General features: G+C 35.1%; 1 pseudogene; it reads left to right on the top strand.

The window, feature by feature from the left end:
* The first annotated feature begins 2,398 nt into the window (after positions 1-2,398).
* Positions 2,399-26,385, top strand: part of LOC149181336 (KH domain-containing protein At5g56140-like) — a 47,435-nt pseudogene continuing 23,448 nt past the window's right edge.

Raw genomic sequence — 26,385 nt, 5'->3', positions numbered from 1 at the left:
TACCCCACCGCTCTTATGTAAGGTCGGTTTATCCACAGGGAACTTCTAACCCCTTTACCAGATGAAAAAAAACCCTAAGCTTCCAGCCCATCTCCACTTGGGACCTTGAAAACAAGATGGAAACAAGAGGGGAAATCAAGAGACACCTAGGGGTTCTCCTGACCTCTAGAATTTGCTTTGGTTGTACAACCTAATAGTCTACAAACTCCACCATAGAAACCCCACAGAACAAAACCCTATTTGAAGTGAAAATTGGACTGAGAATAGTTACCTACACATGCAAGTGAAGTGACCAATTGCACACTACACGGTTTCCAATCACCACAAAGGTGTGGAAACGACCCTTTCCAATTCATGCCACAAGCACCCATATCACAACATTTCCACACGTAAAAACAAACAAAACCTTACTGAACAACCTAACCAAGGTCTCAAGGATATCAACTGGTAAGAGAATCTCTTAGGAGCTCCAAGCCTTACAAGAAAAAAAATAATGCTACATAAAATTGCAAAACTCCATGCCCTCAGGTCCCAAATGGCTATCCCTTGTGCCTCCCAAGGAGCTTGAAAGGCACCATTATTCTCACCAATGAAACAAAATAACATAGCCCAACAACTAGAAATGAGTAGTGGCCTGGACTGGAAGCCACCCAACTCATATGTAGAGTTCCCTTGTACCATAATCATATCCCTCATCTCCTAAGACCCACAAAACTTCTCTTCTCCAAAGCCCATGGTATTAAATCGCTTAACATTCTCTAGAAGCTTCTCCAGCAGAGCGCCAAGTGAGGCATCCTCAATACTCTTGGATAACATTACTGCCATGTGGGAAGGGAGGTGTCGGTTGTCTCCTAAGCCTCCAAACCATTGTCCACCACCCCAATCGAGGATTAATAGTTTATATCTTTTATTAATGACTTTTTTTTAATATTTAGCTATTTTTCTAAATGATTCTTATTTATTAAAAAAAATGAAAAAAATAATAATAAGGGAAAAATATATTAAAATTTGATATAACTAAGGGATTTCAAAAAATAAAAATTCATACTACTTTCCCCCACACACATATATACACTTGTTTAGTTAGTCATTTAGCAAAAATATTTATAATTTATAAAAATATAATAATATTATTTAAAAATAATAATGATTTAATCTACAATAATTATAATTATAAATAAATAAATATAGGTTAAAAAATAAAAAAAAAACTAACTAATCTATAATAATTATAAATATAAATATGTCAAGTCCCACTAGCACAACCCATTGAGGATGGGCCTCGTCAGCAAGGCGACCTAGGATCAATCCTCATGGGGGGTGGTTGTGCCCTGTGCTAGGGGGAAGCGACATGCTTAAAAATTTAGTTAGCTAAGGGCTAATGTGGCCCAGGTCGGGTGCGATCCCAGGGTGAATTTGACGGCTTAAATGCCCCTAGGTCGCATCTCCTCAAGCCACAAATCAAGCCTAGAGGATCACAAACAACTTGACAAAAATATGTATATATAATGAAAAATATTATAAAAATATTTAAAAACATATTATGTTTTTTTATATTAGTTTAAATGGGTTGATCCACATACACTTAGGATTTTATTAAATTATTGGTGTTGATGAAGAAGAAATTTGATCCAACTAAGCTGTTTAAAAAACGAAAAATTCATATAATTCCTCCCCACACACACACACATACACACACACACACACACACACACACACATATACATCTAGAGTTAGTTAGTTAGTTATTTAGCGAAAATATTTATAATTAAAAAAGAAAACACCCTTGCTATTATTATCTAAAAAATATTATAAAAAATAATTTATAATTTATAAATAATATAATAATATTATTAAAAAAAATTAATGAACTAATATATAATAATTGTAATTATAAATATAATAAATATATCTAAAAAAATTATTATGTATTTTTAATATTAGTTTAAATTGGTTTATCCACATACACTTAATATATTATTAAATTATTGATGATGATGATGATGATGATGATGATGATGATGATGATGATGACGACGATGACGATGACAACTACGACAACACATTTATATATTTTTAGTTACTTATTTAGTGAAAATATTTATAATTAAAAGAAAAAAAGCCATCTTTACTATTATTATTTAAAAATATTATAAAAAATAATTTATAATTTATAAATAATATTATAATATTATTAAAAAAATTAATGAACTAATCTATAATAATTATAATTATAAATATAATAAATATATGTAAAAAAAGTGATTATGTATTTTTAATATTGGTTTAAATTGGCTTATCCACATACAATTAGTATTTTATTGAATTATTGATGATGATGATGATGATGATGATGATGATGAAGAGGAGGAGGAGGAGGAGGAGGAGGACAACAACGATGACGATGACGACGATGACGACGACGACGACGATGACGACGACGATGGTGATGATGATGATGATGATGACAACAACGATGATGACGACGGTGATGGTGGTGGTGGTGGTGGTAGTGGTGGTGGTGGTGGTGGTGGTGATGATGATGATGATGACGACGACGATAACGATGGCGATGACAATGAAAATAATGACAATGATGAACATACACTTGTCGTTGACAATGACGACGACGATGACAACAATGGTGGTGGTGGTGACGACAACGGAAACAATAGTGGCAATGACAATGACAATAATTTTGACGACGATGGTGGCGATGACAAAGACCAAGGAGGGAGGACGATGATGACAAAGATGACGTTGATGATGACAAACATCCACTCATTGTCGACGATGAGGATGACGATGATGATGATAAATGTCCATTAAGAAATTAATTAAGATTCTTGAAAATTTTATTTCTATGATCAAAAAGTAGTGAGATAATCGTTCCCACATCACCACAGTTATGTTGACTTAATAAGCCAAGAATATTGGTATTATGACAAATATTTTGAAATTTAGAACGAAAGTGAGTAAATGTTGGACAATCCACAAGAAATAATTTTTCATATTCAATCCTCTTAGTATTGTAGATTGTTTCATCCTAGAGTATTTTGAGAATAATTAATATACAAGCATAAATAGAATAGAATATTTATAATTATATTTATATTTATATAATAGAATAGGATAGGATAGAATAAAATAATTTTTTATTAAATTTGAAATAAAAATAAGCATTACATCATATAATAGAGTTTGACATCATAGGATTAATAATGGCACCCCAACATTATATTCTTTTATTTACATTACAAAATTTGGGGTAATGAAAGGGGTGTCACAATCCCCTCCCCCTTTAAGGAACACCATCCTCAGTGTTCTACTATCTGTAGAACCATTCAATGTAGAAGAACTGATATGCCATTTTCAAATGAACAATATCTTTCCATATATTTAATTTCCACTTCAATCAATTCCATTCATTTTTCATAGTCTAGTTATCTCTAAACCTCTTGGCATTCCAATACCTTCCTGCATGGTTATCCTTTGCTTCAAAAAGATTCCATAGGGAACAAGTTCAACTCATTATTATCATGGAAACACCCAATGAATTCATGATTCCAATGAGTATGTACATGGATCTTTGGAAACCAATTCATTCAATTCTCCCCTCCATTGGAGTCACACACCTTCTAATTTCAGACAACCCCTTCTTTGCCTCCCTAGTCGCTCAGGCGATCTGTTTCAGAAAGGCTTCATCCCACAGGAAGAGTCTCAATATTTATGGAGTCTTACAACCAAAGCATGCTTCTCGCTTACTCTAAATAGCATAATATATCTTTCATAACATAACTCATGGCAATCAATGTATGTAGTAGGGTTCCAGTGTCACCACAATGGTCATTTCCCTAAGATTTCAACTTCAAAACCATCAACTATCCTTCCTGTATAGATGATCATCTCACCTATAGATATCACAAGCATAAAATTTCCATGAGATTTATCATAATAATTTAAATCAAATATTCTTCCTTTTTCTTTTCTTTTCCAAACTTCATTTAGGAATCATATTTAATAAATATGAGATTCTTATCATGATGTTTGACTCTTGCATATAGCAGTACTCTTCCTTCATTATCATAACCAAGGCCATTTCAACTGCAATATGTACTTTCAATCCAACAAAAAATGGTTTATGTTTGTAAATAAAATATTTTCATTGCAAGATTTATAACATCCCTTGAAGTGATCTCAAAATTATTATACACATAATAATTCAATCACTTTCAATTGATTTAAAAATAAATTGAAATGAAGCTATCATTGCATTATTTATTTGCATCACAATTATTCCAATCATTCCATAATGCATTTAAACATTTATTCCAACAACTAAAGGGTTAAAACTAAAAGATACACATCTTTAAAGTCATGAGTATTTAGTTTCCACTTTTCTTTGCAAGATAAGGGATTCATGCCACACATTAAACTGCTCAACAATTCCTCTAAATTATTAGAATCTATTTCCTTTCATGACATTCAATCATGAAATTGATTGTCTCATACAAGCATGCATGCACTCAATGCACCAAGCATATGTACCATCATTATTCATAATATGAGTTTCATGACCAAATCATGCCATAGTAACTCATGGATGCATCACAAAGATTCTAGAAATAATCACACACTAGGGGATTCTTTCCTTTGTCATAACCCACTAGGTATTAATGACAAACTTGATTTCATATATATCAACAATTCCATACAATTTTCACATTAACTAGGAAAAACCAATCCTTCAATTACATGTTCCTTACCAACAAACTCAACATTATATGATAGAATCACTTGTCTCAAGATTAGAAACTATTGGACCAATATTCATGGACTCATGAACACAATTACAGTCCCTACATTTTCTTCATACATCTCAAAATTTCATGCATTCTCTCAATGCATTACCAAACATATTTTATCTCATGAGTGTATCATTCATTCATTTGATTTTTGTTCAACATGGTAGGTTAATGCATGCACACATTATTAAGATTTTACTAAATATATTTGTGTTGAATTTTTTTTTGCCTTAACCGCATCCCTTCTTAGATATGCACGCAATGCATGCATTAATTTGAAAAAAAAAGAGATATCAAATTCAGTTGAAAGGAATTCTTACCCAATTCCTTTACCTTTTTAACTTTACTTGCTACTTACCTTACTTACTTGGCTACCATCCCATGCATTCTCAACTAAGATCTTTTTAAGGGGTTTACTTGGATTCTTAGCATACTTGACGTTGCAACATTTAGTAGCCCTTGAAATGATCTCAACCTCACATATTAGTCACAAATCTATCATTTCATCTGTTTACACACAATTTTCAATGAATATTCATAAATATAATTTCCACTATGTACATTGTATCCAATTTACACATTCAAATAATGCCTCCAATCGTGTACCCAAACATGTGCATGTACGTCTTGTCATGCATGTGTAATATTTGCACATATTCCATGTTATTCATACATTTATTTTTAAATTTAAATTCCAGACTCTCTTGTTGTCAATCATTCACATCACAAGTCTCATAAGAATAAGCACAAGCACACTACTTTCTTTCATGTTGTTGTTAACAATAAGAGATCACTCTTGTATACTTGTCATATGAACATTACATGTGACATGGAATTCATCAGGCAACCTTATGATAACAAGTACCAACTTCTATTTTCTTACCATTCACACTTTCATATTATTTCATAATTAAAATATATCATCCAAGCACAATTTTTAGTTAAGAGAAACTCCCTTCTTATTCCATTTTCACGGTTGTGACTTCACTTTCCATCTAGTTCATATTAACCCAATCAAACCCTCCTTAATTGATCCTTTATCCACATCTTTCCTCTAATGCAACTCTATAAGGAAGGCTTCCAAGCTCATTAGGAATTTCATCACATGAATAAACATAGCAATTTTATTAAACAAAGAAATAATTTTTCTCAAATTATTAGTAGTCTCACAACCCAAATTTCTTTCGTGTAACAATTATGGGGTCCCTCCCCCATGTTCTCTTATGCATATTAGTTGTCTCAATACAAATTATATCAGTGAAATTATTTTACAATATTACCATTCCTTCCTACAATCTCACAAGTATATATTCATATCATGCACTTAATTAGGTATTCAAACAATGCTTTAAGTGTGCATAAAATTCAGGTCATAATCAATAATTATTAGAACGCATCTGAATAAAACCAATGACTGGCAACAAACTTCTTATTTTCTCTTGGCCATAAGATTCGTTGCTCATGTTTTGTTCAACAATGGGTCATTCTCAGGTTGGGCCATGGCTCCACAAAGACATTGGCTTACCAAGAGCCAAGTATGATACATAACCAATATTGAACATAAACAATGCCAAGGTGCCACCTCCGAAAACCTCCAACCAACAGTCGCACATCCTTCCATTAGCCCACTCGACCCAAGGTAGTGCACCTCCCTTTTCTATTCACAACAGTCCCTTTAGCCTTGCCATTATCCTTCAAGTATCTCCAACTTGGATTGGCCAATGATGTCCTAGAGCCCTGTCACTTATAGTACTTTCATCTACCTTTGGGGCCCCAAGTACTCTCCATACCACACACACAAACACTTTTTCCTATACTCCTCCCTCTAGGGTTCTATCCTTCCATAAGGAAACCCAAGGAGAAGTGCACTCACAACACTGTCACAATATGCATATCAACATGCATAGGTGCCACTTGTACCATTCTCTAATTAACACATTATCTTCCATAGCCTTGATTCCACAAGATTGCATGCAACACCTTCATTGGATTCCCAATCATGTTGTCATCCTATTCTTGGTTACATGTTCTCCATTAACCATTATTAGTCATCTGAATTATGTTATGGCAGTAGATTGCTCTGAGTATTTATGCATACACATCCATTAATGTATGCACCTAGCATATCTTCATGCATCTAGCATATCATTATTTAATATCTATTCAATGGACATGCATATTTGAACTATTTCATCTCTTGCATTTTTATCATGCCTATGTTATTATTCATCAACATATGACAACTTCTCAAAAACATTAAAGAAAAGTATTAAAACTATCAAGAGATAAGTTAAGATATTCCCCATCATAGTTATTGTTGTATCACTCGACCATAAACTTTTGCAATTCTGTTGGGTTGTTTTAGGGAATCTCGTTAGCATCTTGCATGTTTATCTTGTTGCATCAAACTCAAGTAAGTCTTCAAGTCACATCAATGTCTTCATATATACTTCAAAATAATTTCACATAAGCACACATGCATGCATATATATTAATTTAAAATTTAAATTATTTTCTATACCTGAGCCCTTCTAGGTTCAGAGTTGAATCTTAGCTTTGATGTCACTTTGTAACATGTCGATTTCTTTACAGAGGTTATAAGGTGCCTAATTTTTGTTTTTTGTTTTTCTTACTAGATTTACAATAATATTTTGATACCACTTGTTCACAAACCCCTACTAAATTTATCCTAACCACACTTTCAAAAAATGGATTTTCATCTCTCATACATTTTGTCAAACACTTTACATGTAAACCTTTTTGTGAATTCTTTTCATACAAAAAATTAATTAGTGATTTTATTGTAGACACTTTGTCAAACATTTTGTATGAAATAAAATAAGAAACATTGCTTTGATTCCACTTGTAACAGACTAACTAAAATATACCACTCAATCATGCAACTTGTGATTTCAGTCTTTGAGGTGTTTTATCAAATAGTTTGTATGAAAATTGTAATAAAACACCTTTAACACATTTCTTAAAATAATTTAATGCATACAAACATAGATCAACTACAAAAATATTATCATAAAACAATACCAACATCCAACAATATTATCCCCATCCACATAATAACATTTTCATTAGAGTATTTCATCAAACAGTTTGTATGCAATGATTCATTAAACCATTTAGGCATTTCTTCAAACACTTTGCATGAAAAATATTATAGCAACTTCCTTAGGGAATATCTCCTAAGTTATAACAGTCCAAGTTCTTAAACCAAATGATTAGTGGGAGTTCCTCTTACTATTGTGCAAGTTTCATTCTTTATAACCTTCCAAATGAAAATCTATAGCAGAAATGCCAAAATATCAATACCCATTATCTAAAATTTGAAGTAGATTATCAATGGGATTACCCCTCACTATGGTCCAAGTTTTAGCTTTTGGAACCTCCCATAATAGAAATTCCAACACGACCTATTTGATCTCTGATTTTAGGAGCATCCAAGAAGCTCAACTTCCTTTGCTTATATCTTCTAAAATATCGTGACCTAAGATTTTAAAGTTGGACCAAATGATTAGTGGGATTTCCCCTCACTATGGTTCAAGTTTCAACTTCTAGAACCTCCCAGAAGAAAAGATATAATAAAAATTCCAACATGACTTGTTTAAAGATGCATTTAGGAAGCCCAACTTCCTCTGATCATATTTCCTAAAATTTCATGACCTAATATTTGGAAATTGGATGAGAGGATCAATAAAATTTCCCCTCACTATGATCCAAGTTTTAGCTTCTAGAAATAGTCTCTCTATTTTACATTTTGATCAATTTTGAGGTATAATTTTTCGTGAATCTTCCTTGAAATCCAGTAAAGATTTTTTAGACTTACAAGTTTAAATTATGTAATCTAAAGAATATATATATATATATATATATATATATATATATATATATATATATATATATATATATATATATATATATATATATATATATATAGAGAGAGAGAGAGAGAGAGAGAGAGAATGTAATGACCCCAGAGGATGTAAATGTGGAATTTTACTATGGTAAAAGATAGTATGGTAGTTGTTGTTTTATTTAAAATAAAAAAAAAAACAAAACTCTGATAAACTACTTTATTGAGAAATTTAAATATTTTTCTTGAAATGCTGGCAGCCTCTTAAAGGAGGATTTCAAAGAAAGAAGTCAGTTGTAATAACTGATTGAAACTACCCTCCCAAACAGGAAAAGTCCTGGTAGTGGGGAGGAAGCTCTGTGCTGTAGGGACAGACAGAGGAATCTTTTCCAGGAGGAAAAGGAAAAAAGAAAATACAAGAGAAAACTGGTTAAGTCTGGTGAGGACCAGATAACCAGGCACAAGGTGCACATATCTTGTTGAGGGCTGAAGGCCTGCAAGATGGCTCGGGGGGAGAATCCAGTCTTATAGATGGATCTCATGGTTGGGTGGAGAGCAGATTTGGCATGCAGGTGAATTTACTGAAGTACCCATTTACGACACTGGCGAACCAGGTACGAATTCATACTGCAGAGAATCTGAATGAATAAAGAATGATGAATGCACAGAGGACTTATAGTAGTCAGGGAATGACTGTGTGTTTCATTTCTTTAATTACTATCATGATGAATAATTTAGTTAAACAGATGGTAGTTTAACTTAAATGACAGACCATTAATCGATAGACATATTAAGAAACAAACAGAGACACAGAGGTGGTCTCTAGTAAAGAAAGTGCATACAACGAAACAAGTAGCCAGAATGCCATAGAACTTAACCAGTTATGAATGTATCGAAAGTAACATCAGAAACATTTGAGCCGTGTAAGGAATGTCGGCCAATAAATCTCTTCTTAAACATCGACAGAAAGGAGATGAATCTACTTTAAGATACAAGAGAATGTTGAATATCGGAAAAATAACATATCCTTCAGGAAAGAGAACAAACCCTGCAATCGCATGAGATGATGGAACTATACGGTAACTAGATTCAACCAATGCCGTTAAAGTAATGATTGAAGCTTACCGCCACAGAGGAATTCAATACATACAAATTTACGGAAATAAGGCATCAAACAGTGTTCATAATAGTGTTAACAACTCAGAGAATGAGCTACCGTAGCCGTGAGCCCGGCTGTGAGGAATTATTCTCCGGAGTAACCATATCAAACCAGAGAACCTGTACATGCTTCCAAGTAATCCCTAGATGGTAGTTTAACTTAAATGACAGACCATTAATCGATAGGTATATTAAGAAACCAACAGAGACACAGAGGGGTCTCTAGTAAAGAAAATGCATACAACGAAACAAGTAGCCAGAATGCCATAGAACTTAACCAGTTATCAATGTACCAAAAGTAACATCAGAAACATTTGAGCCGTGTAAGGAATGCCGGCCAATAAATATCTTCTTAAACATCGACAGAAAGGAGATAAACCTACTTTAAGTTACAAGAGAATGTTGAACTTCGGAAAGATAACATATCCTTCAGGAAAAGAAAACAAACCCTGCAATCGCATGAGATGATGGAACTATACGGTAACCAGATTCAACCAATGCCGTTAAAGTAATGATTGAAGCTTACCGCCACAGAGGAATTCAATACATACAAATTTACAGAAATAAGGCATCAAACAGTGTTCATAATAGTGTTAACAACTCAGAGAATGAGCTACCGCAGCCGTGAGCCCGACTGTGAGGAATTATTCTCCGGAGTAACCATATCAAACCAGAGAACCTGTACATGCTTCCAAGTAATCCCTACAAGAGATATAATCTAACCTCTGCAGGAAAAAGAAATAAATATGGCGCTGTTGCATAACCGAGTGAGCCCATCAATTAACCGAACCATTCAATGACAAAATTATACAGAGATTATGATTCTATTTACTTCGAAATCAGTTAACAAGATATAAGTGAACTTGAAGAGTACTGCCGTCACAGAGACGGACAGCTGAACCATAGCCGGAGGTGAATAACCGTTAGCAACAATGATAACATCGAACCATGCTAATAACATTCAAAGCATAAGCAACCCAGAAAGGGAACTCAGATAGAAAGACAACTTCGAATGCAAATTAGGAAAAACTCAGATAATATAACCCTGGAAATGTAACATTTATATATATATATAACTGAAAACATGGAAATGTAACCTTGTGAACCAAATGAACCCGGCTTGCAGCATATGGGTTTAAGTATTAACCTCATACCCTTGGGCTCACCCCAGCCCTTCGATCTGAAAAATAAATCTCGATCGTAGATGCAGCGCGGGAAACTGGAGCGGGGAGGTCGAGAAGACGGAGCCCGAGGTGTCACATGGCCCAGCAGATAAGCCATGCCACCTGCCAAAGTATGAGCCCAAAACATAAAAGCAGTCGATGACTCGGCGCCGACGAAGACAGCGGCTGGACCAAAAATCTCCGCGCCTATTTATTATAAGCCACGTACTGAGGGGTTGGCGAGTTTAGAGATAAACAACATCATACGACCAACCATAAACCATACCACCGTGCAGCATATAAAAATCAATGCAGCATATAACTATTATGCGGTAAGACATAGGTCAACATAACATATAAATTGACATGTAGCAATGCGTAAGGAAAGGGTTATATGGTTAATAGAGTTACCATATATTTATGTATTTATCATTATTTTTTTTATTTTTTATGTATATGTATATGAGGGTGTGACAAATTGGTATCAGAGCCCAGTTTCAACACTGTGGCCTCAAGAATGACATGTTTCACTGTGCAGAAGATTACACCATGCATATGTATAGAAAGTTAATAAATCAATTAACTGCTGTTTCTGTCTATTTAGGGGTGAGATACAGGAATATAACAACTAATAGTTAAGCCAGGAAAAAGTAGTGAAATGCAAGGAGCCGGCAGCGCCCCTCGGGAAAACCCAGAGCTGTGGGTACAGTTGGGTGAGGAAACACGAAGTACCAATCTCGCAATACTGGAAACTGTTCAGGAGTTGAAAAATGAGATGGCATGATTACGAGAAGACAACGCGCGTTTGACGGTAGAACAAGAGAGAATTCTGAAGAGTTTGTCGGACAGGCAGAACCCACCCTTATCTAATCCCAGCGCGGAACAGCAGAAGATGACAGAAGAACAAGACTATCAAATTGGACCTGAAAATTCAGAAGGTAAGGAGGATCATTCTGATAATGTACCAGAACAGCAAACTTCAAAACGTCAGAGAATGGAGCTGCAGGGAGAATTTCGAAAAATTAAACCCCCACATTTTGATGGAGAACAGGAAGAAGCGGCTGAAGCATGGCTAATAAATATGAACAAATATTTTCAGTTGTATGAGTATGATCATAACTTGAAGGCGCGACTGGCTATTTTCCAGTTACAAGGTAAAGCAACCCTGTGGTGGGAGGAAATCAAGATTGTCAAGGGGGTAAGTGAACGGACCATCACATGGGAGAAGTTTCAGAAATACTTCAAAGAGAGATACCTGACCGAGCGCTTCTACGATGAAAAGGCAAGAGAATTCCATGATTTACGGCTGGGGCAGTAGACTATGGACGAATTCATTAATCGTTTTACTTCTCTGCTACGTTATGTACCCTATATTAAGGAGGAAAAAGCCAAGGTGCAAAGGTTTGTGAGTAGCTTACCTTCATATATAAGAGAGAGGATTGAGTTTGACAATCCTAGGACCATGGATGAGGCTATCCGCAAAGCAAGGATCTGTTACCAGCAGAATAAACAGAAGGGGGATGCTTCAAATAAAAGATGGAATGAAAGAAGGAGTAGTCGGATTGTTGGAAACAGCAAAGGAGGTCGCAGTAATGGTGGTAAGGGAGCTGGTAAAGGATTGAACAGCAGAACTGTAGCAAGAAGTGCGCCCCGAGCTAGGCCAATAAGTGAGACTAGAGTAAGTGAACAGCCTGTTAGGCCAGAAGGTGAAGGAATGACCAGACCTCCAGTTCAATGCTGGGGCTGTGGAGGACCTCACTATGTTAAAAACTGCCCACAGCGAAAGGGGACGGACCAGATATCCCAAATTCATGAAGCATCGACCGTTGGGGATGTGGCACGTAGTGTACCGAGGATTAACGCAGCCTTGGATGATCGCCAAGCGGAATACCAGCCGACTATGGTGGAATTTGAAGGTAAAATCTCAAACCTTTCTATAGCTGTTCTCATTGATCCAGGAGCTACTTTAAGTTATATTAGCCCAAAGATAGTAGAACAGTGTAAGTTACAATCTGAAAAATTCAGAAATCCGTGGTTGGTCCAATTAGCTACGGGAGCCAAGAGACGGGTCTTGGCAAAAATAAATAATTGCTCTTTAACCGTAGCAGGACAGCCAATAGTTGTGGATCTGAACGTACTACCCTTGGGTTCATATGACATCCTGATTGGGATGGATTGGCTGGAGAAACACTGGTCATTAGTGAACTGCAAGACTAAAACCATTTACTATAAGAATGATCTTGGTGAGCAGCAAGAACTGCAAGGGATCAAGCATCCCATACGGATCTGACCCATTACAGCGTCTCAGTTAGCTAAATGCATTAAAAAGAAATGTCAGATTTATGCTATTCAGGTGGGCTACGCAAATCAGAAGGATAAAACCGCTACGCTGGACAACATTCCAGTGGTTCAAGAATTTGCAGATGTTTTTCCAGAGGAAGTACCGGGATTACCACCTAAAAGAGATGTGGACTTTACCATCGAACTGACCTCGGGAGCAGCACCCGTGTCACGGGCACCATACCGAATGAGCGTACCAGAATTAACAAAATTAAAAATGCAACTGCAGGAGTTGCTAGACAAAAATTACATCCGTCCCAGTGTATCACCCTGGGGAGCCCCAGTGTTATTTGTCAAAAAGAAAGATGGAACTTTTCGGATGTGTATTGACTATCGTCAGCTGAATAAGCTCACGATCAAAAATAAATATCCTTTGCCCCGGATTGATGAACTTTTCGATCAAGTGAAGGGGGCAACGGTGTTCTCTAAGATCGATTTGCGATCTGGTTATCATCAGATTAGAATTAAAGAGGAAGATATCGCTAAGACAGCTTTCAGAACACGGTATGGGCATTACGAGTTTGTGGTGCTACCTTTCGGTCTGACCAATGCACCTGCTACCTTTATGTGTTTGATGAACAGTGTGTTTCACAAGTTCTTAGATAAGTTTGTGTTTATATTCATTGACGATATTCTGATCTACTCCCGATCGAGGGAGGAGCATGAGGAACATCTTAGAGTAGTGTTACAAACTCTGCGAGAACATCAGTTATATGCAAAGTTTAGTAAGTGTGATTTCTTCCGGGAAGAGATACAATACTTAGGCCATATAATCACCAAGGAGGGGATTGCAGTAGATCCTGAGAAAATAAGGACTATAATGGAATGGCCCATACCAAAGGACGTGGCAGATATTAGGTCCTTTATGGGGCTAGCTGGCTATTATAGAAGGTTTGTGGAAGGTTTTTCAAGGGTAGCATACCCTATCACCTCCTTACAAAAGAAGGGGAAGGTATTTAAATGGACCTCAGAGTGTCAGCGGAGCTTTGAGCAGCTTAAACACTTACTCACCACCGCACCCATTTTGAGTATAGCTGATCCTAATAAGGATTACGTGGTTTGTACTGACGCAAGTAAAGAGGGTGTGGGAGGAGTGTTGATGCAAGAAGGAAGAGTAATTGCATACGAATCAAGGAAACTAAAGGAACATGAGCAGAAATACTCTGCCTACGACTTGGAGTTGGCAGCCGTTATTCATGCACTGAAGATGTGGCGACATTACCTCTTGGGAAGAAAATTTCTGTTGTTGACAGACCATCATAGTCTAACAAATTATTTCAGCCAACCCACCTTAAATACGAGACAAGCTCGTTGGGTAGACTTCCTAAGTGGGTTTGATTTTGAAATTAAGCACTTAAAAGGAAAGGAGAACCGGGTAGCTGATGCATTGAGTCGAAAGGTGCAGTGCTTGTGCAAAATTTCGGTCAGTAGATGGCAGAATACCTTACTTGAAAGGATAAAAATAGCAGCTGATCAAGATGCTGTTTATCAACAAATTAAACAGCAGGTACAGCAACTTTCTGGTAGGGAAACACAACAGGGATATGAATTAGATGATGCCGGAATGCTGTACTTTAATAAAAGGCTGTATGTACCTAATGAAGATAGTCTTAGAAAACTGATTCTGGACGAATTTCATATCAGCCACTACACCGGGCATCCAGGATACCAAAAAATGGTCACCGCACTTCGGAAGGAATACTATTGGCCAAGAATGAAGAAGAATGTAGCTGAATACCTGGCGCGATGCCTGGAATGTCAACAGATTAAGGCGGAGCATTTGCATCCAGCAGGGCTGCTACAACCCTTACCCATTCCGGAATGGAAATGGGAAACTATTTCCATGGATTTTATAACCGGGTTGCCTCGAACAAAGAAAAATAATGATTCTATTATGGTGGTGGTAGATAAGCTAAGTAAGGCAGCACACTTCATACCTGTACAGTCCACGTATAAGGCTGTGCAAATTGCTCATATTTTCATGCAAAATGTGTTCAAATTGCATGGACTTCCGAAGGTAATAATATCTGATCGTGATGTCAAGTTCACATCAACTTTTTGGAGAACATTGTTTGCTGAACTGGGAACACAGCTGAACTTTAGCACAGCCTATCATCCCCAGACCGATGGCCAAACAGAACGAGTGAACCAGGTGGTGGAGGACATGTTGAGAGCATGTGTAATGCTGAAACCAACCCAATGGGAGGAATATCTCCACCTGGTTGAATTCGCGTATAATAATGGGTATCACACGTCAACACAGCTGAGTCCCTTTGAGGTCCTGTATGGGCGGAAGTGCCGCACACCCTCAAGTTGGGGTGGACCTGAGGATAGATTAAGATTTGGCCCGGATATGCTCAAGGAAATGGAAGACATGGTGAAAAAGGTGCGTACCAACTTAAAGGCTGCCCAGGACAGACAAAAAAGTTTTGCAGACCGGAAGAGAAGGTTCAAAGAATTCCAGGTTGGAGACCATGTTTTTGTAAGAATTCAAGCCAGAAGGAGTACCTTGCAGTGGAGTGGGTGTGCCAAACTTGCCCCTCGCTATTTTGGACCTTTTCAAATCCTGGCTAGAGTGGGGCCAGTAGCTTATCAACTTGCCCTGCCAAGTCATATTAAGATCCACAATGTTTTCCACGTTTCTGTACTAAAAAAATACGTCTACGATCCTAAACATGTGATCCAATGGCAAGATGTTCGGGTAAGAATTAATCTGGTTATTCTAGCTAAGCTTTGACCTCAAACAAGGAAATAACTAGATCTGTTGTTGGTTGCAGGTCGAGCCGGAAGGCGAGGTTCTGGTCGAACCACTGAACATTCTCGACCGGAGAGAAGTGCGGCTGCGGAAGCGGGTTATTTCCCAAGCTAAGGTGCAGTGGCAGCACTATGGGCCTGATGAGGCCACTTGGGAGGATGAGGAACTCCTTAAAGAAGCTTACCCGAATTTGTTTAGGGGAAACAGACATCGGGACGATGTCCAATCACAGGAGGGGGAGATGTAATGACCCCAGAGGATGTAAATGTGGAATTTTACTATGGTAAAAGATAGTATGGTAGTTGTTGTTTTATTTAAAATAATAAAAAAAAACAAAACTCTGATAAACTACTTTATTGAGAAATTTAAATATTTTTCTTGAAATGCTGGCAGCCTCTTAAAGGAGGATTTCAAAGAAAGAATTAAGTTGTAATAACTGATTGAAACTACCCTCCCAAACAGGAAAAGTCCTGGTAGTGGGGAGGAAGCTCTGTGCTGTTGGGACAGACAGAGGAATCTTTTCCAGGAGGAAAAGGAAAAAAGAAAATACAAGAGAAAACTGGTTAAGTCTGGTGAGGACCAGATAACCAGGCACAAGGTGCACATATCTTGTTGAGGGCTGAAGGCCTGCAAGATGGCTCGGGGGGAGAATCCAGTCTTATAGATGGATCTCATGGTTGGGTGGAGAGCAGATTTGGAATGCAGTGAATTTACTAAAGTACCCATTTACGACACTGGCGATCCAGGTACGAATTCATACTGCAGAGAATCTAAATGAATAATGAATGTTGAAAGCACAGAGGACTTATAGTAGTCAGGGGATGACTGTGTGTTTCATTTCTTTAATTACTAACATGATGATTAATATAGTTAAATAGATGGTAGTTTAACTTAAATGACAGACCATTAATCGATAGGTATATTAAGAAACCAACAGAGACACAGAGGGGTCTCTAGTAAAGAAAATGCATACAACGAAACAAGTAGCCAGAATGCCATAGAACTTAACCAGTTATCAATGTACCGAAAGTAACATCAGAAACATTTGAGCCGTGTAAGGAATGCCGGCCAATAAATCTCTTCTTAAACATCGACAGAAAGGAGATGAACCTACTTTAAGTTACAAGAGAATGTTGAACTTCGGAAAAATAACATATCCTTCAGGAAAAGAAAACAAACCCTGCAATTGCATGAGATGATGGAACTATACGGTAACCAGATACAACCAATGCCGTTGAAGTAATGATTCAATCTTACGGCCACAGAGGAATTCAATACATACAAATTTACGGAAATAGACATCAAACAGTGTTCATGATAGCGTTAACAACTCAGAGAATGCGCTACCGCAGCCGTGAGCCCGGCTGTGAGGAATCATTCTCCGGAGTAACCATATCAAACAGAGAACCCGTATATGCTTCCAAGTAAACCCTTACAAGAGATATAATCTAATCTCTGCAGGAAAAGGAAATAAATATGGCGTTGTTGCATAAACCGAGCGAGCACATCATTTAACCGAACCATTCAATGACAAAATTATACAGAGGTTATGATTCTATTTACTTCGAAATCAGTTAACAAGATATAAGTGAACTTGAAGAGTACTGCCGTCACAGAGACGGACAGCTGAACCATAGCCGGAGGCGAATAACCATTAGCAACAATGATAACATCGAACCATGCTAATAACATTCAAAGCGTAAACAACCCAGAAGGGAACTCAGATAGAAAGACAACTTCGAATGCAAGTTAGGAAAAACTCAGATAATATAACCCTGGAAATGTAACATTTATATATATATAACTGAAAACACGGAAATGTATAGTCTGGTCCCGCTAACCAATGAGTTTGGCATACAGCCAGCTCGTTACAGTTGCCATTAAATTAAGTACAGAGGCATCAGTGCCCAAGACCCCGCAATGGGTAGAAATGTCCAAACTTAAGTCACAGTAAATGAATTCGAGCACACAAGTTCCACTGTGTATCATAACTCACCGGAGCCGGACATGGCTTAAGCCTGACAACTAAAATCCATAAGCCGTGAGGATTCCCTCGGGAAACACCTCATCAACACGAAAACGAAAGAGAACCAGCAACAGGAGGACCAGACTGCAATAATCAAATAGGGATATATTAGGGTCGAAGGAGCCTTAGAGCTCTCGCACCCAGGAGGAACAGTAAAATAAGAGGTAACCCTACCTGTAAAATGCCGAGGAAGCCGAGGCGTTGAGGTTACGCTGTCAAAGGGGGCTCGAGCGGATCCACCTGCATGCACTACCAGCAAAGGGAAACAAATTAGTATGAACTTCTGAACAACGAGCAAACAAACTTAACCCTGAGTGCGAACAACCACAGAAAAATGGTAGCAGATGAATATGCAGGCAGTGGTATTACGCTACCTGAGCAAGTTTTGATGGGCATACCACGGCATCCGGAAGGCTAACAGGACTTGAACCGGTGTCTGAGAAACGGAGAGGAAATGACCTTGTGAACCAAATGAACCCGGCTTGCAGCATATGGGTTTAAGTATTAACCTCATACCCTTGGGCTCACCCCAACCCTTCGATCTGGAAGATAAATCTCGACCGTAGATGCAGCGCGGGAAACTGGAGCGGGAAGGTCGAGGAGACGGAGCCCGAGGTGTCACATGGCCCAGCAGATAAGCCATGCCACCTGCCAAAGTATGAGCCCAAAACATAAAAGCAACCGATGACTCGGCGCCGGCAGAGACAGCGGCCGGACCAAAAATCTCCGCGCCTATTTATTATAAGCCAAGTACTGAGGGGTTGGCGAGTTTAGAGATAAACAACATCATACGACCAACCATAACCCAAACCACCGTGCAGCATATAAAAATCAATGCAGCATATAACTATTATGCGGTAAGACATAGGTCAACATAACATATAAATTGACATGCAGCAATGCGTAGGAAAGGGTTCATATGGTTAATAGAGTTACCATATATTTATGTATTTATCATTATTTTTTTTATTTTTTATGTATATGTATATGAGGGTGTGACAGAGAACCACTATAGATTCGTTGAGATCTATTAAAAGACAAGGGAAATGTAATTTATTTTCCAAATTTTACACTCTAAAAGAAATTTGCACTTAAAAAATATTTAATCTCTCTTAAAACATGCTATATCAATACTTAAAATAAATCTATATTAATTTTAACAAAAACATTAATAAAAAATTTACATAATAAAAAATTAAAATATAAAAACTAAAACCTATTTTTTTTTCAATTAAAAATAAATAAACACGTATAAATCCCATAATGTTATAATTTTATTTAAAATCCATCCTTAAACCATATATAATAAAAGAATATTTTCTATATAAATTTATATCTTTCAAATTTTATCATTAATTAATTAAAAAAAAACTTAGTGTAAGTCTCATCTATTTAAACTTCAGCTTTAATTTACCATAAGTATATCCCTCTCGACCATTGTTGTTATACATCTTATATATCTCGATATATAATTCTTATTACATCATATTATACTTAAATATGTCATTTTTATTTTACATTTTATATATGTGTGGGGAATATTATACTTAAATATATCATCATTTTTATTTTACATTTTACATATGCGTGGGGAATATCTTAAATTCATTTGACGTTTAATTTTATATATATCTCATAAAAATTTACATAACGATATTTTATATTATATATATAAGAGAATATCTTAAATTTAATTGACTTTTAATTTTATATATAACATTATATGTCTTCTTATATATCTAGTTATATAATTCTTATTATACATCATGTTATTATTTTTATTTTACATTTGATATGTGTGGGGGAATATCTTAAATTGATTTGACATGTTATATATAGCTCTCTATATATATAATTCATTTGACTTTTAATTTTATATATAGCAGTATACATCTTATATATCTAGATATATAATTCTTATTATATATCATATTATAATTTTTGTTTTACGTTTTATATGGGTGGGGAATATCTTAAATTCATTTGACATTTAATGTTATATATAGCTCATTAAAAATACATAACGATATTTTATATATATATATATGTATGTGAGAGAGGAATATCTTAAATTTATTTGAAAATTTAATTTTATATATATTTCTTTACAAATACAACGATATTAGTATATTGCTAAGATGTTTAATTTTTTTTTGTTTTTAATAAAAAAAAAATGTAATCACATAATTATCTTTTAAAAATACATAATAATATTATGTATATTGTTGATATATTTATGTTTTTTCGAGATTTATTTTTAATAATAATATTTTTTATTATGTATTTACTTTTGAGTTAGAAATTTTAGTAGGAATTTTAGAATTTAAAATAATTATTATTTAAAATATATTTAATATTTTTTGTTAGAGATTTCCATAATAGCATTGTGTAATATGTGTGATTTGTCTAAAATTTCATATGGTAATTTCATCTATCATCAGGGACTTAAGAGAGACTTGAGAGAATCTTGGAGTAAACTAGTGTTGAGAGCCTTTTAATAGAAAAAAAAATAAAAATGAATTATGTATTCATTGGATTAATCGTCAAAATTTAAAAATTAATAAATATTATTTGACCAACTTCACTTTTTGAAAAAATAATGATTAAATTAGGATTTATTAATTTTGAAAAAATTAACAAAATTGATAGAGAAATGAAATAGTAGAAATAGGAATTAGATTTTTAATTTTATATATAAGAATTAAATTTTTAATTTAAGAATTAGTTGAAAAAATAAAAATGATTAATTTAAGAATTAGTTGAAAAATTAAAAATTAAAAATTAAAAATTATTATTAATTATTTTAAAAATTAATTGAAAAAATAAAAATTAATAACAAAATAATTTTCTTATTTTATAGTTGATAGTAAAAAATAAAACTAGAAAAAATAAAGAGGCTAATAATTAAAGCAAGAAATTAAAAAATAAAATAAAATTATATATTAAAGGATTAAAAGGAGTTAAGGATTAATATAAACTATGTTGATGTAAGTTAGATAAATTTAAGAAATTAAGAGTTCTTTAAGATGACCAAAAATTTATTAAAACATTAATAGATAAAAGAAAGGAAAGGGAAAAGGGGGAAGAGGCTAATAGGAGGCACTCAGAAGGGGGAGACAGTAATCAGGGTAGGGTCAAGAGTCATTGGGTGAGATAGTGGATGATGGGTTTCCAGGATTGGTTGAGCTTGTAACTATCTTCCCTATTAAATTTATTAGGGTTCTTCTCGATTTTGAGGGCTTCTCGAATAATACGAGAGTTGTAGAATGGTGCAAAGGCTATGATTTTTTATTGATTGAAACAAATTAAGTGCTTGGACTTATATGAGTGTTCAACGATGACAGACTTTGAAAGATGGCTATGGTTGGTGTCAGATATGTGCTCTTTGAAATGGGCTTTGATAGGACAACCCGTTTGACCAATGTAAGATTTACCACAAGAACGAGGAATTTTATAAACCCTTGATCTTCGCATGGGATCTAATATGTCTTTGGCCAATTGAAACAATTGCTTGAGGGTTTTGTGAGGTTTAAATAATTTTTTTATGCTTTTCTTAGCCAAAATCTTAGCAATAAGATTAGTGGTCCCTTTAATGTAAGGGAGGGTGACTTGGCCACAAGAGGGAGAGGCGTCCAAATTTTTGGGTTTAGAGCTAGTAACAGACTGGAGAGCTTTAAAGATCTGAGCAAAGGAATAGCCATTGGCCTTGAAAGCCTTGACTAGATAAGTTTTTTTAGTTGAAAGAAACTGGGGATCATATATTTTTAAATCTTTAGAGAAGAGGGTTTTGAAAACACCAGACTTTTGGGATGGGTGGTGATGAGAAAGGGCGTGGAGATAATGGTCAATATGAGTCTTTTTTCTATAGACTTGATGTGAGAGGAAGCAATTGGGAAGACGAGTAACAAGAACTTCTAAGAAAGGAAGGGATTTGTTGGATTCAATTTCGATAATGAACAATGAAAGGTGTCAGGCACAGGGTGTCTATGTTGCCAAATGACAAAGGTGTCGTCAATAAACTCGAACTAGCATTTGTGTTTGAGATGCCATGAATTAAGAGCTCTCATTTCAAAATGTTCCATAAAGATGTTAGCCACTACTGGAGAGAGGGGGTAGCCCATTGTTGTGCCTTCAGTCTGTTCATAGATGGTGCCTTTAAAAGAAAAGAAAGTGGAGTTGAGGCAAATTTGGATAAGGTTTAGGGTTTCTGAGTCAATTAGCTGGGAGATCAAGTGAAAAGCTTTGGGGACAGGGATCTTGATGAAAAGGGAAACAACGTCAAAACTGACCAACAAGTCATTCACATCAATCAAGATGGTTTTGGTCTTCTCAATGAAATCAACAGAATCCTTGATGTAAGAGGAAGCGGAGCCCACAAATTGCTATAGGTTGGTGGCTAGATAACGGCTCAGCGTGTAGGTGGGAGCTCCAATGGCACTAACAATGAGATGAAGGGGGATATCGTGCTTATGGATTTTCGATTTACCATAAATGTTAGGAGTTTTGGGGGCATGGGGAATGAGATTGCGTTGAATGGACATAGGTATAGAAGAGTACTTTATGACCTTGGTGACCAACTAAGAAATGGCATTTAGGGGGTTCTTGGGAAGGATTTTATAAGAAGAAGAAGACAAGGGTTATGTCATCTTAGAATCAAAATCTACATTGTTCATGATAACCGTAGCATTACCTTTGTCCGCCTTGAGGACAAGGACATGAGGGTTATCATTGAGGTGCTTGATGGCTTGGAACTCTTCTTTAGATAAGTTAGGGTTATACGCAAAATTATGCCATAATCTTACCAAATTTCTTTAGCAATGTGAGAAGGGAGGTTTTGGGAAATAAGCTCTATGGATCAAAGGATCTCTTCAATGGGAGTATTGCGAGGAGAAAGAGCGAAGTTGAAGCCTTTTTCCAGGAGTTGGAGGGTCACGGGATCGATGAAGAGCGAAGAGAGTTCACCACATAAGGAGATCTAGAATTAGGGGCAGAAGAGGTTAAGGGAATAGAAGAGAAATTAGCCTTTGATAAAGAATTATTAAGATTATTATCAAGCAAGTTAATTGAATTAGAGAGATCTATATTAAAAAGAGATAATTTTTTATGAAGAAGGGAAGGATCAGAATTAATAATAGAAATCAAATTTGTTATTACTTTGGAGATTATTAAATGAATTAGAATTAGAATGATTCAAATTAGAATTAAAATGATTGATAGAAGGATCATTGGAGAAATCAAAAATATTAATTAAATGGTTAGGGGGTTCAGAATTGTGAGTGCTTAAAAATGAGGGGGTAAGACCCTCAGAAGAAACATTATATTAACCCCGGTATATACAATATTCACAATATATTACATCCATAGACCGAAAAATACATACCCTGCAGGGTAAAAGCATTTTAATGTGTATCACTTTTTCCCTTTATGTGGCAAAGAAGTTTTATAAAAACAAATGGAGTTGGAATGTTTACTCTTAAATTTGCAAAATCATCAAGAATTAGGTGGTGGTAAAAGAAGACAAAACATGTCAATTTAAATCCAATTTCATGTGATATTTTTTCTAAAATTTAATATATATTTTTTATCTAATTTATTCATTTTCTTTAAAAGATATTCATTAATATTTTACATAAATTTTTAAGTAGTGGCAAAACTGCGACCCCCCATTTCTCAATTGATTTATGTTTTTTAATTCCAATTTCTTTAAGAGATGTGTTGTAAACATTCTAAAGATTGCTAAACAAATTTAAAAATAAAAAGTAAGCATATTTTTTAATTATTATTAAAATACTAGTAAAAATGATAATCTTTTTGTATATATAAAACCGCGACCCAAGAAACTATCCTTTCAAGTTTATAAAATCAATTTTTTTTAATAGAAATTTGAAAATAACATATAACAAAATGTTAAAATTATTTTTTGAAATTTTTTAAAATATATTTTTAATTTTTAAATATGATTATAATAACATATTTTATATTATTAAAAATATAATATATAAAATTATTTGTTTAGAAATTCTAATTCTATTTTTATATATATTTTTAAAGAGTTTTAAAATTTCATTTAACTTTACATATTTAAACCTGCATATTTAAAAAGTTATTTATATTTTGTGAGTGATTAACCATAGCTTTTACCAATATTTACTATCAGTTGACTTATTTACAAATTTAGTATTTACTTTTCATAACATTATTTATATTTTCTGAACCCATTAAATAGGTTCAGTATAGTTTTTACCAAAATTTATTGTTAGTTAGCTTTGTTACAAATTTAGCATTTATTTTTTATATTTAGCAAGTATGAAACTCAATTCATTTAATTGATATTTTTATATTCATTTTTTTTTATCTTTTTTCTGTTGAGTATTTTTTGCTTTTGCCACATAATGACATAATGAGACATATTAACATGCTTTACCCTGCATCATAAACGGCAACCCAACATGTTCGGTGGGTTGCTCAAGGGTAGAGAGGCCAATATCATGCCGTCCCGACCACGCGGGATATCGCCCACGGAGTCCCACAGAAGGATTGGAATAGGGAAGGATTGGAGCGGAATTTAAAGGAGAAGGATCAATTAAACGGGACAAGGTAAGAAATTGGGATGGGGAATTAGGGATGACTGACGCATTGACCGAAGGAGAATTGTGTGAATTTCGGATTGGAGGCAGAAATAATATATTTCAGATCAGAATGAAGAGGAGCGGATGTAAGTTATAACCATATAATTACATGCCATTATCACGAGGCCATTGCCTGTCAACGCTGAATGGCCCACTTTAATGGCTCCAACACCAGTATCACCCCAACCGCGTTGTTTCTCCTCACCATCTGCAAGGTAAATCCACTGTGTTCACTGTATTTATCCAGGAATTCAATGAATCTTTATTCACTGTATTAATCCAGGTATTCAATAAATATTTCTTCTTCTTTTTCTTTATGTATTATTTTTTAATGGAACTTTGTGGCTCTTTCTACGTTGACAATTTTAATCAACGTGTGCAAAGCTTGGGGTTCTGGTATTGGAGTTGGACGCTAATAACTATGAAAACAAACATGACCTTGAAAACATCAAAAAACAACGAGGTTACAACTATTCCGTACATTTCCACTTCTTGAATCATAGAACATGTTTTAACTAGGGTAAAGTTGAATTAAAACCCTCACAGATGGTAGTTTCATTTCAGGATATAGTGACGGTTGCACCAGGGCAGGTTGAAGAATATTATGAAGGGAAGATCAAACATTTCTTCACTAAACACCTCCACACCCAGGGGGAGATCTGTGTGGAGAGATCTGATTTGTCCTCAAGGAGAGGAGGTGGTGTTGTGTTATTCATAATATTCCAAGGTGGTGTTGTGTTATTCATAATATTTTGGAATAGGAAATTTTAAGGATTTGGTCCAATGGTTAGGTGGGAAGATTTATTTCGGAGGTGATTCAATCTTGAACAAAACAATATATGCATTAAAGCTGCTTCAACCATAATTTTTTCAATTGAATTATTTTTTTAAATAAAAGAGCTAGGTTAGACAATTTTGTTGATTTCTCGTCCATTACATTCTAAAAGGTCCAAAGTTTCTTAAAATGTCAAGGATTTCTTGTCCATTACATTTTAAAATGTTTAGAGTTTCTTGTTCATTGCATTCCTTAATGTCCCATAAAATTTGATATATTCTTAAAATCTGAAATTGAATAAATTTCAAGTGATAATTTTGTGATTAGTAGGTTACTTTGACATTCGATAAATCGCCTCTGCATACATAAAGGGCATCTCATAGTCATCCCACCAGGCATGTATCATTGTTTTACCATCGATATCAGACAAAGGTCCACCACCTGTTGATTCCTGAAATGATTAGCTTATATTGGTTTAGGGTTCAAAGAAGAGGTGACCGTCCATATTCAATAGAGAACATCTCAACTCTTAATCATTAAATTATTTATTTATTTATTTTCAAGATATATTTACTCATGCAGTCAATATTGTTATATATTATATTTTAATTTTTTTTTAAGGTGGCCTGATAGGCCATGCGGTTATTCATGGGGTTGCTTTTTTGGACACAACAGCAACAACCTGTTGGTGAAATGGAAGCCAGGAAGAATTAAGTTGCAAAGGTATTGAACAACCCTATAGCTGCAATGCATAAAATCGTATGATTAGATGATCTAGCGTAGAAAGTCATTTGATTAAATGATCTGTTTGTACTGTGATTTTCATTTGAAAAATAAAAGCCAAACCTATCATTATATGAGAATCTATT

This window comes from Pinus tabuliformis, chromosome 3_2 (genome assembly GCF_031772625.1).
Source record: "Pinus tabuliformis cultivar Carrire ecotype Pingquan chromosome 3_2, CPIR1, whole genome shotgun sequence".
NCBI classification, from domain to species: domain Eukaryota; kingdom Viridiplantae; phylum Streptophyta; class Pinopsida; order Pinales; family Pinaceae; genus Pinus; species Pinus tabuliformis.
The sequence above is the reverse complement of the archived record's forward strand: the minus strand, read 5'-3'. Positions and strand labels throughout refer to the sequence as shown.